Genomic DNA, 14,850 nt, shown 5'->3' with positions numbered 1-14,850 from the left:
AGTAACTAGCACAACATATTTTAATCATGTACGACGACGTAAGATCAATTCAAATGGACATGAATATTATAAATAAAGTATTAGAACTCACTTGTGTTTGAAAAGACTACCTGATTATTTAAGGCTTTCAAGTTGTATAGCACACCCTCTCAACTCCTTCTCGGCCGCTTACTCTTATCCTGCTTATGACTTTCTTTCCTACTCTCCTAATTATTCCGATAGGGTTTTTCTTTTTATTAGCTCCCGTTTGTTAATACAATACCACATATATTATTTTATATATATATAGCACAAGATATCCTCTAAATACTAGAATTAGAACTTTAATAAATAACTGCACATTATTATCCCTCCTTTATCTTTTCTAATTTAATCAATATATATATAGCACAAGATATCCTCTAAATACTAGAATTAGAACTTTAATAAATAACTGCACATTATTATCCCTCCTTTATCTTTTCTAATTTAATCAATATATTTAATAACTTATTCTTATTCAAAATCTAATATAAAACTTATTATTATTATTATTATTATTATTATTATTATAATTAAATATCTCGTATATTACATATATACCCCCTTAAAAAGGATTCCGTCCCACGAATCAAACGAAACTAAATAGTCGTACCTGAATCGAATAAATACGGATATTTCTCACGAATAGATTCTTCTAATTCCCAAGTAGCCTCTCTCTCCGAATGATTTTTCCACAAAACTTTCACTAACGGAATGGTGTTCTTCCTTAAAAATCGCTCCTCTCGAGCTAAGATAACCTCAGCTTCCTCCTCACAAGAAAGATCCTCTCTAATCTTATGTAATGGATACTGAACTACATGTAATGGATGATATTTGTAGCCCCTCAAAACCGACACATGAAACACATTATGCACATGAGATAGTTGTGGTGGCAACGCAACTCTATAAGATACTTCCCCTACTTTCTCCATAACATCAAAAGGGCCAACATATCTCAGACTAAGCTTTCCCTTCATACCAAAACGCTTCACACCCTTACAAGGCGACACCTTTAAGAACACATGATCACCTGGCTCAAATCCCCCAAACTTCCTATGTTGGTCCGCGTAACTCTTTTGACGAGATTGAGCTTCCTTCAGACTTTCTTTAACTTTCTCTACCTTCTCATTAGTAATTCTAACTAACTCCGGCCCTTCGATGACTCTCTCACCAACCTCATCCCAACAAGATTGTGCCCTACACCTCCTACCATACAAAGCCTCAAATGGTGGCATACCAATACTCGCGTGCCAACTATTATTGTACGCAAACTCAACAAGATACAAATATTTATCCCAATCACCTGTCCACTCTAACGCACAAGCCCTCAACATATCCTCCAATGTCTGAATCGTCCTCTCTGACTGTCCATCGATCTGCGGATGATAAGCTGTACTGAAATTAAGCCTCGTACCCCAAGCTTGCTGGAATCCCTTCCAAAAACGCGATGTAAACCTCGTATCTCTATCAGAAACTATCGACACATGCACACCATGCAGTCTAACAATATCTCGCTGAAAAATCTCTGTCAACTCATGAATATGAGTAGTCTCTCTAATAGGCAAGAAGTGAGCGGACTTAGTAAGTCTATCAACCACCACCCATAGATATGACATCGTTCTTCTTGAAAGTCCTCGGCAAATGAGTCACAAAATCCATAGTAATGTTTTCCCACTTCCAAACTGGAATATCTAGCTGCTGCAACAATCCACTAGGCCTCTGATGGTCTATCTTCACTTGTTGACATGTAAGACATTTTCCCACAAATTCTGCTATATCTCCCTTCATTCCACTCCACCAGAAGTGCTTCTTCAAATCTCCATACATCTTGGTAGAACCTGGATGAATAGAAAATGAAGAACTATGAGCCTCCTTCAAAATTTCCTCACGAATCGTCGGGTCTGCGGGCACGCACAATTTACTACCCAACCATATCACACCCTCATCATCGACATGAAATTGTGTTTGCTTTCCACCTGCCACCTCGGATCTAATAGCTTCCAAACCTGTATCACTCTTTTGAGCTTCCTTAACACTTGAAACAAGATTCGGTTCAACTTTCAAATTTGCAATGCTACCACTTGATCCTCTAACATACAACTCAACACCCAAGCGCTCCAAATCTGAAATAAGGTGCGGCTGAGTAATGAGAGATGCAACACTCCCCAAGTTCTTCCTACTAAGAGCGTCTGCCACTACATTCGCCTTCCCTGGATGGTACTGAATATTTGCATCATAATTCTTAAGAAGTTCAAGCCACCTTCGCTGCCTCATGTTAAGCTCCTTCTGAGTAAAGATGTATTTGAGACTCTTGTGATCAGTAAAGATGTCACAAGTCTCTCCATAAAGATAGTGTCTCCAGATCTTCAAAGCAAAGACCACTGCTGCTAACTCCAAGTCATGGGTAGGATAATTCACCTCATAGGGTTTAAGCTGCCTAGAAGCGTAAGAAATCACTTTCCCATGTTGCATAAGAACACACCCCAATCCTCTCTTAGAAGCATCACTATACACCTGAAAACCTCCACTCCCTGATGGCAACACAAGTATTGGAGCTGACACCAACCTCTTCTTTAACTCTTGAAAGCTCTTCTCACGATCATCATTCCACTCGAACTTAATTCCCTTCCTCATTAGCTGAGTCAATGGTAAAGCTATGGAAGAGAAACCTTCCACAAAACGCCTGTAGTAGCCTGCCAAACCCAAGAAACTCCTTACCTCCGTCACATTGCTAGGTCTGGGCCAATTAGTAATAGCCTCGACTTTCGCAGGATCTAACTCAATGCCCCTACCAGATACAACATGCCCCAAGAATGCCACTTCCTCCAACCAGAATTCACACTTGGAAAATTTCGCAAACAACTTCTTCTCCCTCAAAATTTTAAGTACAGTACGTAAATGCTCCTCATGCTCCTCTCTGCTCCTAGAGTATATCAAGATATCATCGATGAAGACCACCACAAATTTATCCAGATAATCATCAAATACCCGATTCATCAAATCCATAAATACCGCTGGTGCATTCGTCAACCCAAAGGACATCACGAGAAACTCATAATGACCATAACGAGTGCGAAATGCAGTCTTCGGAATATCCCCCTCTCTAACTCGTAACTGATGGTAACCAGATCTCAAATCTATCTTCGAAAAATACTTCGCCCCTTGTAACTGATCAAACAAATCATCAATGTGTGGCAAAGGATACCTGTTTCTGACAGTCACCTTATTCAACTCCCTGTAGTCAATGCACAACCTCATGGAACCATCCTTCTTCTTCATAAATAGCACATGAGCGCCCCATGGGGACACACTTGGCCTAATAAATCCTCTATCCAACAACTCTTGCAACTGCTCCTTCAATTCTTGCAACTCAAGTGGTGCCATTCGATAAGGCGCCTTAGAAATAGGCTCGGCACCTGGAACAAGTTCAATAGTAAACTCCACCTCTCTATGTGGTGGCAAACCTGGTAGCTCATCGGGGAATACATCTTCATACTCCCTCACAACTGGATAATCCTCGATGCGAGGTTCATCCTTTGATGTATCCTTCACGAAAGCAAGGTAGCCATCACAGCCCTTAGACAACAATTTACTCGCCTTTAGAGCAGAAATTAACTTAACATCCCCCTTCGGCTGAGACCCTTGGTATACAAATTCTGGTTTATCTGCATCCCCAAAGATCACCCTTTTTCCTTGACAATCAATTATGGCACGATGTTCACTCAACCAATCCATGCCCAAAATAATGTCAAAGTCATGCATCTCCATGGGAAGCAAGTTAACTTTACAACTTCTATCTCCAAGAGCTATCGGACACTCTCGATACACATCATAAATAATAACAGAATTCCCTATCGGGGTAGAAATAGACATATGAGGATATAATAATGAAGGTGCAACGCCTAGATGACGAACAAACGATAAAGACACAACAGAATGGGTCGAACCAGTATCAAATAACACATAAGCATCACGTCTACCGTTAAGAAGTATTCCTGAAATGGTACCTGAATTAGCTGCTGCTTGATTTGCAGTCAATGCAAACACTCTGGTTGTAGGATTCTGCTGACTTCCACTGCCACTACCACCGCCAGCTCCTCCTCTACCAGGGTTGCGTGATACTGTGCAATCCTTTACCCTATGGGACATGCTACCACACAAGAAACAAGCCCCTATCTGTCTGTAACAAGCTCTACCTGGATGATGTCCACCACATGTAGCACAAGGAGCCACTGGAATCATATTGGGGTTTCCCCCATATACTGAGTAACGGCTTTGCCCCTGCTGACGATTCTGCCACTGCCTAGGCTGCTTCTGTCGTTGAAACTGCTGATTCTGACCAACATACTGATTCCGGCCGTGGAATGACTAACCACCCCTATTCTGATTCTGTCCGCGCCACTGTCCCTGCTGACCATTCTGACCTCCATACCACTGTCTACCCTGTGCAAAACCCTGATCATCCCTAGTCCTCTTACTACCACTGTTAGACCTGGAAGTCCTGAAATCTATGCGCTCCTTCTCAACATCCTTTGCTGCATCAGCCGCCTCTGCCACATTACCAAATTTAAAAGAAATTATGGAACCCCTCAGATGAGACTTCAACCCCCATTTAAATTTATCAGCCTGCTGCGCAGCAGTCCCTGCAACTGTCCCAGCAAATCCAGCCAGCCTTATAAACCTCGCCATATAATCAGTAATGCTCTCATCCTGGTGCTGCATAATAGAATGAAACTCCCTCAAATAAGCCTCCCTATCCGCATTAGAGAAGTACTGCTCATAGAATACTTCCTTGAATCCCTGCTATTCCAAAGCCTCTGCATACTGCTCCTCTCTAGTAGCTTTCACTCCTCTCCACCATCTCTGAGCATCACCCTCCAACTTATATACAGCTAACCTTACCTTCTGAATCTCATCACAACCCAGTGCATCAAAAATCTTTTCGAGATGAACAATCCAATTTTCAGCATCAATAGGAGTCGGTGCTGCACTAAAAGAGTCTGGTTTCTGCTTCACAAACCTCTCCAACCATACAAACAGCTCCAGCTGATGGCCCTGACCATTCTGATTCTGATTCCCATTGCCATTCTGATTTCCTTGTCCATTCTGGTTTCCATCGCCATTCTGATTTCCTTGTCCATTCTGATTTTCCTCGCCATTCTGATTTCCTTGGTTTGCCAAAGCCTGCTGTATAGCCTGAGCCACTGCTTGCCCTATCATCTCAGTAAGCTGAGCGGGGTCAATATGAAAAGGATCACGTCTAGGAGGCATCTACAATATAAGATAACGAACGAATGAAGAGTACGAGAATAAATATGATGAAGCAGTTACAAACAGATTTCAAATGATAAAGCAGAATGAAACAAAATTAAATAGAATACCCATCCTATCGTCTACCCAAACTCACTGGTCAACCTAAATAGGTTTTCTACAAGAAAGAACCTAAGCTCTGATGCCATCTATGTAACACCCCCATTTTTTAAATAGAAGGGAGATATTACTTAAAATCCAAAAACCTGCAAACAGAGTACTAATATATTTCTAAACAATAATTAAACAAACCGAAATCTCCAAAATAATATTAAATCTCCAAACAGTCTAAACCAATAATATAAATGTGAAATCTGTAAATAAATAATTAAGTCTAATTAAAGATAAAATTCTGAAATTCTAATCAACGAATTGGGGTAGCTCTCCATCACACAGTCCCAGATCCCCCTAAACACCTGCCAGATAAAGAATACGGCATGAGCCAAATGCCCAGTACGGATTTGGAATACAGTTTACAAAACAAAGAGATCAGAAATAAATAATCTGTAATTTATAATAAATCAACAATTTTAAAATAAGTAAGGTTGAAACAATGAGGGGTTAGGATATTTCATACCGAGATCAGAACAGATACAAATACACACATCATAGGGTACCTAATGTGTGCAACAGAATGGATAACGTGTACGGCATATACGACGTCACCATAAATCAAATCACAAATCAAACTCTGGGTGCACCCACGTATCCTGAACAAATATCAAATGCGCAAAAGCTCCTCCCAAGAGCTAACAGAAGGATATGCCGTGACCAATCACACTGTCACGGAAGTGTCATGTCACTGGTGCCGCAATGACATGACTGTAGTACCCCTACAGCTGGTTAACTCGGTATACCCTAAATCACTCTAAGGGTTCAAATAAAAATATTCTCGCAAATTTAAAATCACCTATCACAAGTAATTCATATTTCCAAAACAGAGGGTGTCATAAATAATTTTTGAAAACCGCATAAAGCGATATTTAAAACTTTCCAAATCAATTTTTTAAAATAATTTTTGGAAGTCAAAACGATCAAATAATATTAACGGAATGAAGGAAATAAGAAATTGAACAGATCATTGATATTTAATTTATAAGAGGAGTAGCGCTGAATAAAAAGGGGACAGAATCCGTACCTCGAATATCACAAACTCTAGTACTAACGAAATCTGCAATTGCGTCACTAAATTCCCGACCCACGATCTAAATAGAAAATTTATAATTTATTAGCATACATTCACTTACAATTTTTTTTCCTATTTATTTACTTAGATATTACTCGTAAACTGTCAAGCACATCTACGACCTATAAGCAGCTCACTAGCCTTGAACACTAATAAATACAAATTATTGCTATTTGTACGTCCCTGACTTTTGCTTGACACCAATATGTGCTTGTTAACTTAACATATGACTATTATATATGCATTCCACTATTACCAGAATCTAACTTATAAACCTTGAATTTAATAATTTAAAATAATCTTAAATCAACATATGTGATCCTACACATGCATTCCAATATTTTAACAGATTATATACATGTTAACATATACGTACTTGACTTAGACTTGGCTTACATTTAGTGAAAACTAACAACTAATGCAGTAGGATTTTAAATGAATTATACAAACACCAAAACTATTATCAATCCATTATTAAACCTATATTAACATTACTAATCTTAACACGCGCGATAAGTAATTTAACTAACTTAATATACATAATTATTAAGTTACTTGTACTAGCAATTTATAAAATTGTAAATAATATTATAAACTATTATCAAGTTAAAAGTCGATAGCCTACCACAATTACTCATATATCCGACATTGACCTTGTATATCAATAATCGAAATTTGATCATCCGCTTCAAAGACAATTTCGGTAACTAGCACAACATATTTTAATCATGTACGACGACGTAAGATCAATTCAAATGGACATGAATATTATAAATAAAGTATTAGAACTCACTTGTGTTTTGAAAAGACTACCTGATTATTTAAGGCTTTCAAGTTGTATAGCACACCCTCTCAACTCCTTCTCGGCCGCTTACTCTTCTCCAGCTTATGACTTTCTTTCCTACTCTCCTAATTATTCTGATAGGGTTTTTCTTTTTATTAGCTCCCGTTTGTTAATACAATACCACATATATTATTTTATATATATATATATAGCACAAGATATCCTCTAAATACTAGAATTAGAACTTTAATAAATAACTGCACATTATTATCCCTCCTTTATCTTTTCTAATTTAATCAATATATATATAGCACAAGATATCCTCTAAATACTAGAATTAGAACTTTAATAAATAACTGCACATTATTATCCCTCCTTTATCTTTTCTAATTTAATCAATATATTTAATAACTTATTCTTATTCAAAATCTAATATAAAACTTATTATTATTATTATTATTATTATTATTAAATATCTCGTATATTACAGTTACTAAATCATATGTTACACTAAGGCAAGACCGTGATGGTACTACATCGAAGACTGCATATGAAGAAGAAATTTTTGTGGAGAACCCATTTCCCAATTCAACACAGGATGACTATGAGCTGGAACAGCAAATGCTTGAACTTGAGGGTCTGTATACGGATTTCTCTGATCAAGATAACTGTGATGAGGAATATGAGTATGGTGGTGATCAATCAGATAGTGATGATGAAAGTTTTCACTCAGATGCTAGCAACAAAGATGACAGTGATGATGACCTATTGTTTGATCAACATGTTGACAAGACTGTGTATGAAGATGAGGATGAAGACATCCATGAGGACCCTCAGAAAGATGACAACACACAGAGTGATGATGATTCTGTTTATGCAGGGAGTGATGAAGAAAGGATGGCACAAAATTCAACTGATGAGGATGAGCCTAGTTTCCCAGTTTTTAATGAAGAGGTTGACATAAAAAAACCAGTTTTTTGTTTGGTATGTTGTTTAAGAGCTCTGCAATATTCAGAAAGGCTGTGAGAAATCATGCTATAATGGAAAGGAGGCCAGTGGAATTGGTGGTTAATTATGGTAGGAAAGTTAAGTATGTTTGCCAGAAACCTTGTCCCTGGACAGTTTATGCTTCCCCCTTTAACAAGACATCAACATACCAGATAAGGTCCATAATCAAGAGGCATACCTGCATGCCCACTTTTAAGCAAAAACAAATTAACTCTACCTGGTTGGCTGCACATTATGAAAAGGAAATCAGAATGAATCCCAGTTGGCCTGTTTCTGCATTCCACAAGAAGATTTTTAATGACTTGAAGTGTGAGGTGTCAAAGTATGCAGTGTATAGAGCCAAAAAAAGAGCTCTGATCAAGATCAATGGGACTGCTGCAGCACAATATGCTCAGGTGTGGGACTATGCTTATGAATTAAAAAGGGTGCTTCCTGATACAATAGTTAAAGTTCTTATTGAAGATCCAGTATCTGGGACAGATAGGGGTAGGTTCATGAGATTGTATGTATGTTTGGGCCCACTAAAAAAGGCATTCACCCAGTTCTGTAGGCACCTTGTTGGACTAGATGGGTGCCATCTCAAGGGACCCTATGGTGGCCAGTTATTAGCTGCAGTTGGGGTAGATGCCAATGATGGCATGTACCCCATTGCATGGGCTGTGGTTGAATCAGAAAGCACTGAATCTTGGACATGGTTCTTGGAATTACTGACTCATGACTTGAAGATCCAAGTTGATGCTGAGTGGACCTTCATCTCTGACAGACAGAAGGTGTGTGCATAAATATGCAAGTTTATTACCTTGCACTTCTATAAAAATGTCTATATTAATATGTTTTTACTTATTTGATAGGGGCTTATAAATGCTTTGGAGGCCATAGTACCAAATGCAGAACACAGATTCTGTGTTATGCATTTGTACCAAAATATGCATAAGGAGTTTGAGGGCATAACATTAAGACAACTTCTCTGGAAAGCTGCTAGGGCATCAACAGATTGGGAGTTTAATCTCCACATGAACAGGATGAAGGAGGTACCTTATACATTTTTCAGTTAAGTTCAATTAAGTTCAATTAAGTTCAATTATGTTCAGTTTTAGTTGCTTGTAACTTGTTCAATTATGTTCACAGATTGCACCAAAATGTCATGACTGGCTCATTGCAAAACCCAAAATACAGTGGACAAGAGCTGCTTTCAGAACAAGTGTTCACAGTGATATGTTTGTTAACAATCACTGTGAAGTATTTAATAGCAGTATCAGGAAGTACAGAGACTTACCTATCATCACTATGTTTAGGGAGCTGCATAAATCAGTTATGAAGAGGATTCAAGTTAGAAGAGACAAATTAGCAGCCAGGGACACTGTGATATGCCCTAGTGCACTAAAAAAACTTGACAAGTATGTGGCTCTATCTTGTATCTTTCCTGCATCAAAATTAAGATTACAATTATGGAATGCACTCAATGTAGACCATAATCTATAGATGGGATGAAAATGAGAATTTTATGCTTATTTAAAATTTAAAATTAATGTTAAGTATAACTGTTGTCCTATCTTTAAATGTCCTAGGTCAATACAGTATGCTGGTAATTGTGTTGTGTCCTGGTCTGGAGGCACTACATACTTAGTCACTTGTACAGATGGTGGCCATGAGTTAGTTGTTGATTTGGAGAAAAAAAGTTGCACTTGCAGAAAATGGAATCTGACTGGGATTCCTTGCTATCATGCTTGTGCATGCATAGCCATTAGGAATGATCCTTGGGAGAATCACATGCATGAATGCTACAGCAAGGACATGTACATGAAGGTAATTGATAGATTTTCTTGCATATAGTTTCATTTATTTTTGCTACATATAGAATTTGCTTTTTACACTCTAACAACCAAATTAAACTGGTTTCTTTCAAACAGTTATACAGCTGTTTGTTGGAGCCAATTGTGAGTCCTGAATTTTGGGAACAAGCCTCTGAGCCAAGGCCTTTGCCTCCAGCTGTGAAGACACCAGCAGGAAGACCAAAAAAAAGAGAAACACCAGAAATGATATTCCTGAAGATGCCACTAAACTCAGCAAGGCTGGGACAATTGTTAATTATACCTACTGTAAGGCAAGGGGTCATAACACTAGGACTTGTCCTGCCAAGGTACTTATCTTGTAATTCATATATATGATACTTATATGGTTATAAGTCAACAACCCTAATGGTCTGTTATCTTCTAATTATAGAAAAATGATGCCATTAAAAAAGCTGCAGAACAGGGGACAATGCCTAACATTGCTAAGACTACTTGTGTGTGCAAAACATGCAACCAGCCAGAGCATAATTCAAGGACCTGTGCGCAGAAGGTAAGGCTTACTTAAAATCAACTTAAATACATTAGGTTTAAACACAGACCTACTTATAATGCATTTTCCTATGTAGAAACAGCAACAACATCAAAATACCATCCCCGAGATGATGCATCAACATGAGAATGATAGACAAGCTGGTGACACTCAAGCAAGTTCAACATCTGCCTTTGCTCACCTGGCCAGGAAGGAAACTCCAAAGAGAAAGAGATGAATTAATTGGAGATGTGATCTTTGTTCTGTGTTTTTTTATTGGCCTTGACAAGAAACTTTGTTTTTAGATCTAATATTGGTGACTATATTTATGGCACTTGATCTTTTTTGTTGGGGATATAGGTGTGCAGTTTTAAGACACTATATTTGCAAGTCATATGGTTGTTGGCGTATGTAATAGCTAGAATTAATGGCTCCAAGCCTTACAAACTTGTCACTAGATGCTACTATATGCTATTTTGTGGCCAACATGTACTATGACCGAAATTGTGAATGATGCTAATGTAATGATATCAATCAAGCTTTTTCTGTGTTCATAAAAAGTTTGTATGTTTTTCTTTTAGTGCACATAACTACAAGTTAACAATTGCAAGTATTCACATCTGCAATAACATTAATCAAACATCTGGTTTTACATCTTCAACAGGAGGAATATTACAAACTAACATAAAGCATAATAACAAGAATAAAAACAGAAAGCTAATCTTCCATCTTCTAGCCTCCAGTTTCACCCTCTCCACTTCCATAACTAGATTCCTACACCTTACGCACCCATCCACCCACCTGAAAAAACCACAGCCACGACTGCCTAGACCACACCCAGCAAACTTACGACCTGCATTTGCATCCGTGCGAGCAATCCTTTCCACGGCCCAATTTCCACAATAACACTTATATGCCATGATTTTCTGCTGAAAGCTAGTAATTTGTAAGAGTTTGAGTATTTTTTATCTTCTTCAAGTTTAGAAATTCACTGTATGTGTAATATATAGACACAGGTCCATAGTGCAGAAAGTAGCCGTTACAATATTTTAATCCTGTTATACTCCTGGCGAGTTAACGTCTGTTAGTGAATTCTGACGGAATGCAATCGATGGTTAAAAAAATTTTAAGTTGTGTCATGTGGGCGCTTAACTTTATATTTTAGCCATTTTTGTGTTAAAAAATTATAACTCAGGCCATCATAGTGCAATTAAGTCAAAAAATAATCCAGTCCAACCTACTTTTAGTACCCAATGTACCCTTGTGATAGCCTTTCTAGTAAAGACATGAGAAATGACAGGGTGCTGAATGACTCCTGATGACTCCAAATTTCTATGGAATCTAAGGGTGATGAATCATAGCAATACCCTTAATCATTGCTCCCAAGTAATTGTACATATATTTAATTTTTATTATCCTTCAAAAATTGTGTTTATTCATTTTTTTTTGCTTGATCAATAATTTTTTCTGTCTCAAATTAATTACTCAATTTTTATATACGTTATGTAATACTCTCCTTCACCTTTTATATCTCCATTAAAAATATTTTATATTTATTTTCATTTTCATTTCAACTTTCAAAACAAATTTCAAACCTAATTTTTTTTAAAATATACCTATAATTCCTATTTTCAAGATTTGATTCTTACTAGCTTAGATCCCGTGCGATGCACGGGTTTCCGTTAATATTTAAAAAAAATTATTTATCCCATCATATTATAATTTTAAAATATTTATATAAATATATAATAATTATAAATTTATAATAAAAATAATTGAATAACATGTGGTCATAATTTAGTAGGATAAATATATGATATCTAGTAATTTAATAATTTAGTAGTTTAGCGGATATATAACACTATTTTTTTAATAATTTGATAAGTTGTGGTTGTAGTTTAGTAGGATAAATAGACTATGTGTATAATAGTTTAATAATTTAGTAGTTTAATGGATATATAATATTATTTATTTATTTTTTTAATAACCAAAAATAGGGAATAACCGTTGAATCAAATTATATCCTATTCCGATTATTATAATATAAACTAGCATAATAACCCGTGCGAGGCACATGTTATTTTCTAGAGTTTTTTTATGCATGCAATTATAATGTTTTTAGTTATATTCTTATTTGTAAATGTTGTATTATGTCTAACGTATTTATCTGTATATCATTTTCATACAAGACATTACTAAATGACACAACGTTTCCAATATAGCTCATTAAGAAAAATATATATATATATATATATATTCGTGTTTGTGTTGTATAATTGTATTTAATGAATGAATATAAACAGGGTAGTTAGTGTACGTTTGAAATGAAACAAATAAACTTAATATTAATATGTAGAATGTCGTTAGTATGTTTACAAAGAAAAAGTTAAAAACTAACATATATGTTGAATATAGAGTTGACCAAAAATTTTGAGTTTTATTTAAATAAACTATATAACTGGTCTATATTATTAATGAGTTCTCTACTAACTTACAATTAACTTACTCAATTTAGAAAGATAAAAAATGATTAACTAAATTCAGAATTACTTGCAATCATAATATAAAATAATATAAAATTTACACTACTGCTAATATAAAAGTTGATTTAAATGAAAAATGTTAGTTTTTGAAATTTAACGTATGTATGTTTGAAAAAAAGTTAATTTTTTTACACCACTCTTAACAAAATAAGATTAAGTTATATGTGTCTATGTTAGCATGCGAATTATTGTATGTTACATTTCTTAGGAAATTACGATGATTTCAATTATTTATATGCTAAATATCTGATTTATGTACATGTATAATCAATATTAATATCTAGTGAGGCAATTGATTGCTTAAATAACATGTAATTATAATTATTCAAAATTAAAATTATGTAATAAATAAATTGCAATAATTTATATATGGTATTCACATTATCACTCACAAACAATCCATATCTGTTTTTTACGCGACCGAGTATCAATCATGTAACATAAAAATAAATTATATATTGTAAGACTTATTATTGATGTTCATGATTTTTTTCAAGAATTTGAAGGAAATTTTTTAATTATATTGTTATTTAAACTATTTTTAAGTTTCTTTCATTACAACTCTAATATTTCTTCATATAATAATTTGATAATATTGTATATTATTCTCCTAAAATTAAATATTTTTCAATTTGATAAAGTTTTATAAATATTAGTTGAACTGGTTAATTTCCTTCAAATTATTAAACAATATTTTTTTTAAATAATATAAAATGTATTGAATGAAATATACAATATAGTATATATATAACTTTTATTTAATTAATTCAAAATATTAAAATAATTCAAAATATTTGTAAAATATTATCTTGATCAATAAATATTGGTTATCTAAAAGAATTCTTTTTAAAATGCTAGTTTTTTTAAATTGAAAAATGAAAAATAAATCTATTTAATATATCATCGTAGTTTTAACAAATCTCGTGAGATCTCATATCAAATTTCAAATATTTTTAAAATCGGGACAAGTCCCAAAACACTATTGCGCTACCAGTGAAGTTAGTAATTTTAATACAAATAATCAATTGACTTAATCCCATAAATACCTCAAAAACATTAATTTATATTAATATAAGATATCAAAAAAATTCACATTATTGTTAAGATATTCTTGTCGAACAAGTAATTTTAATTTACTCAACGTAGAATGTGACAATGTTTTTCGGCTAGTCACGTAGTCAAATTTCGAGTATTTTTTGAACAATGAGCCAAATTCTGATTTCAAATTCAAAATAAACTAAAATTCATTGACTCATTATAATTCGAAATTATCTAAATATTTAATATCAATCTAGATTATTTATATATAGGCGATTATATTTTCAATATTTTCTTTAAAAATTATATATGTACATTTTAATTACTTTTTATAATAAAAAATATGTTAAAAATATATGAGATATATTTTCAAACTAAAAAATAATAATAAATAAGATAATAATTCATTTATGTACTATGCCTAACTTTATATCTGGAATTCAGTTCTTTAAAATTAATTGTACAAATATTTAAGTAACTATCATTTTTTTTGCGGAACTCAAATAGCTATCTTTAAATTAAATAAAATATTACTTTAGCACACTTACATATTATGTGTTTGATAAAAAGCACATGTGAAAATATGGTGTAGTGGTAGTATAGAAGAATGAAGCAACTCGAGTTCAATTCCACAAAAC

This window comes from Apium graveolens, chromosome 5 (assembly GCF_009905375.1).
Source record: "Apium graveolens cultivar Ventura chromosome 5, ASM990537v1, whole genome shotgun sequence".
NCBI lineage: Eukaryota > Viridiplantae > Streptophyta > Magnoliopsida > Apiales > Apiaceae > Apium > Apium graveolens.
The sequence above is the reverse complement of the archived record's forward strand: the minus strand, read 5'-3'. Positions refer to the sequence as shown.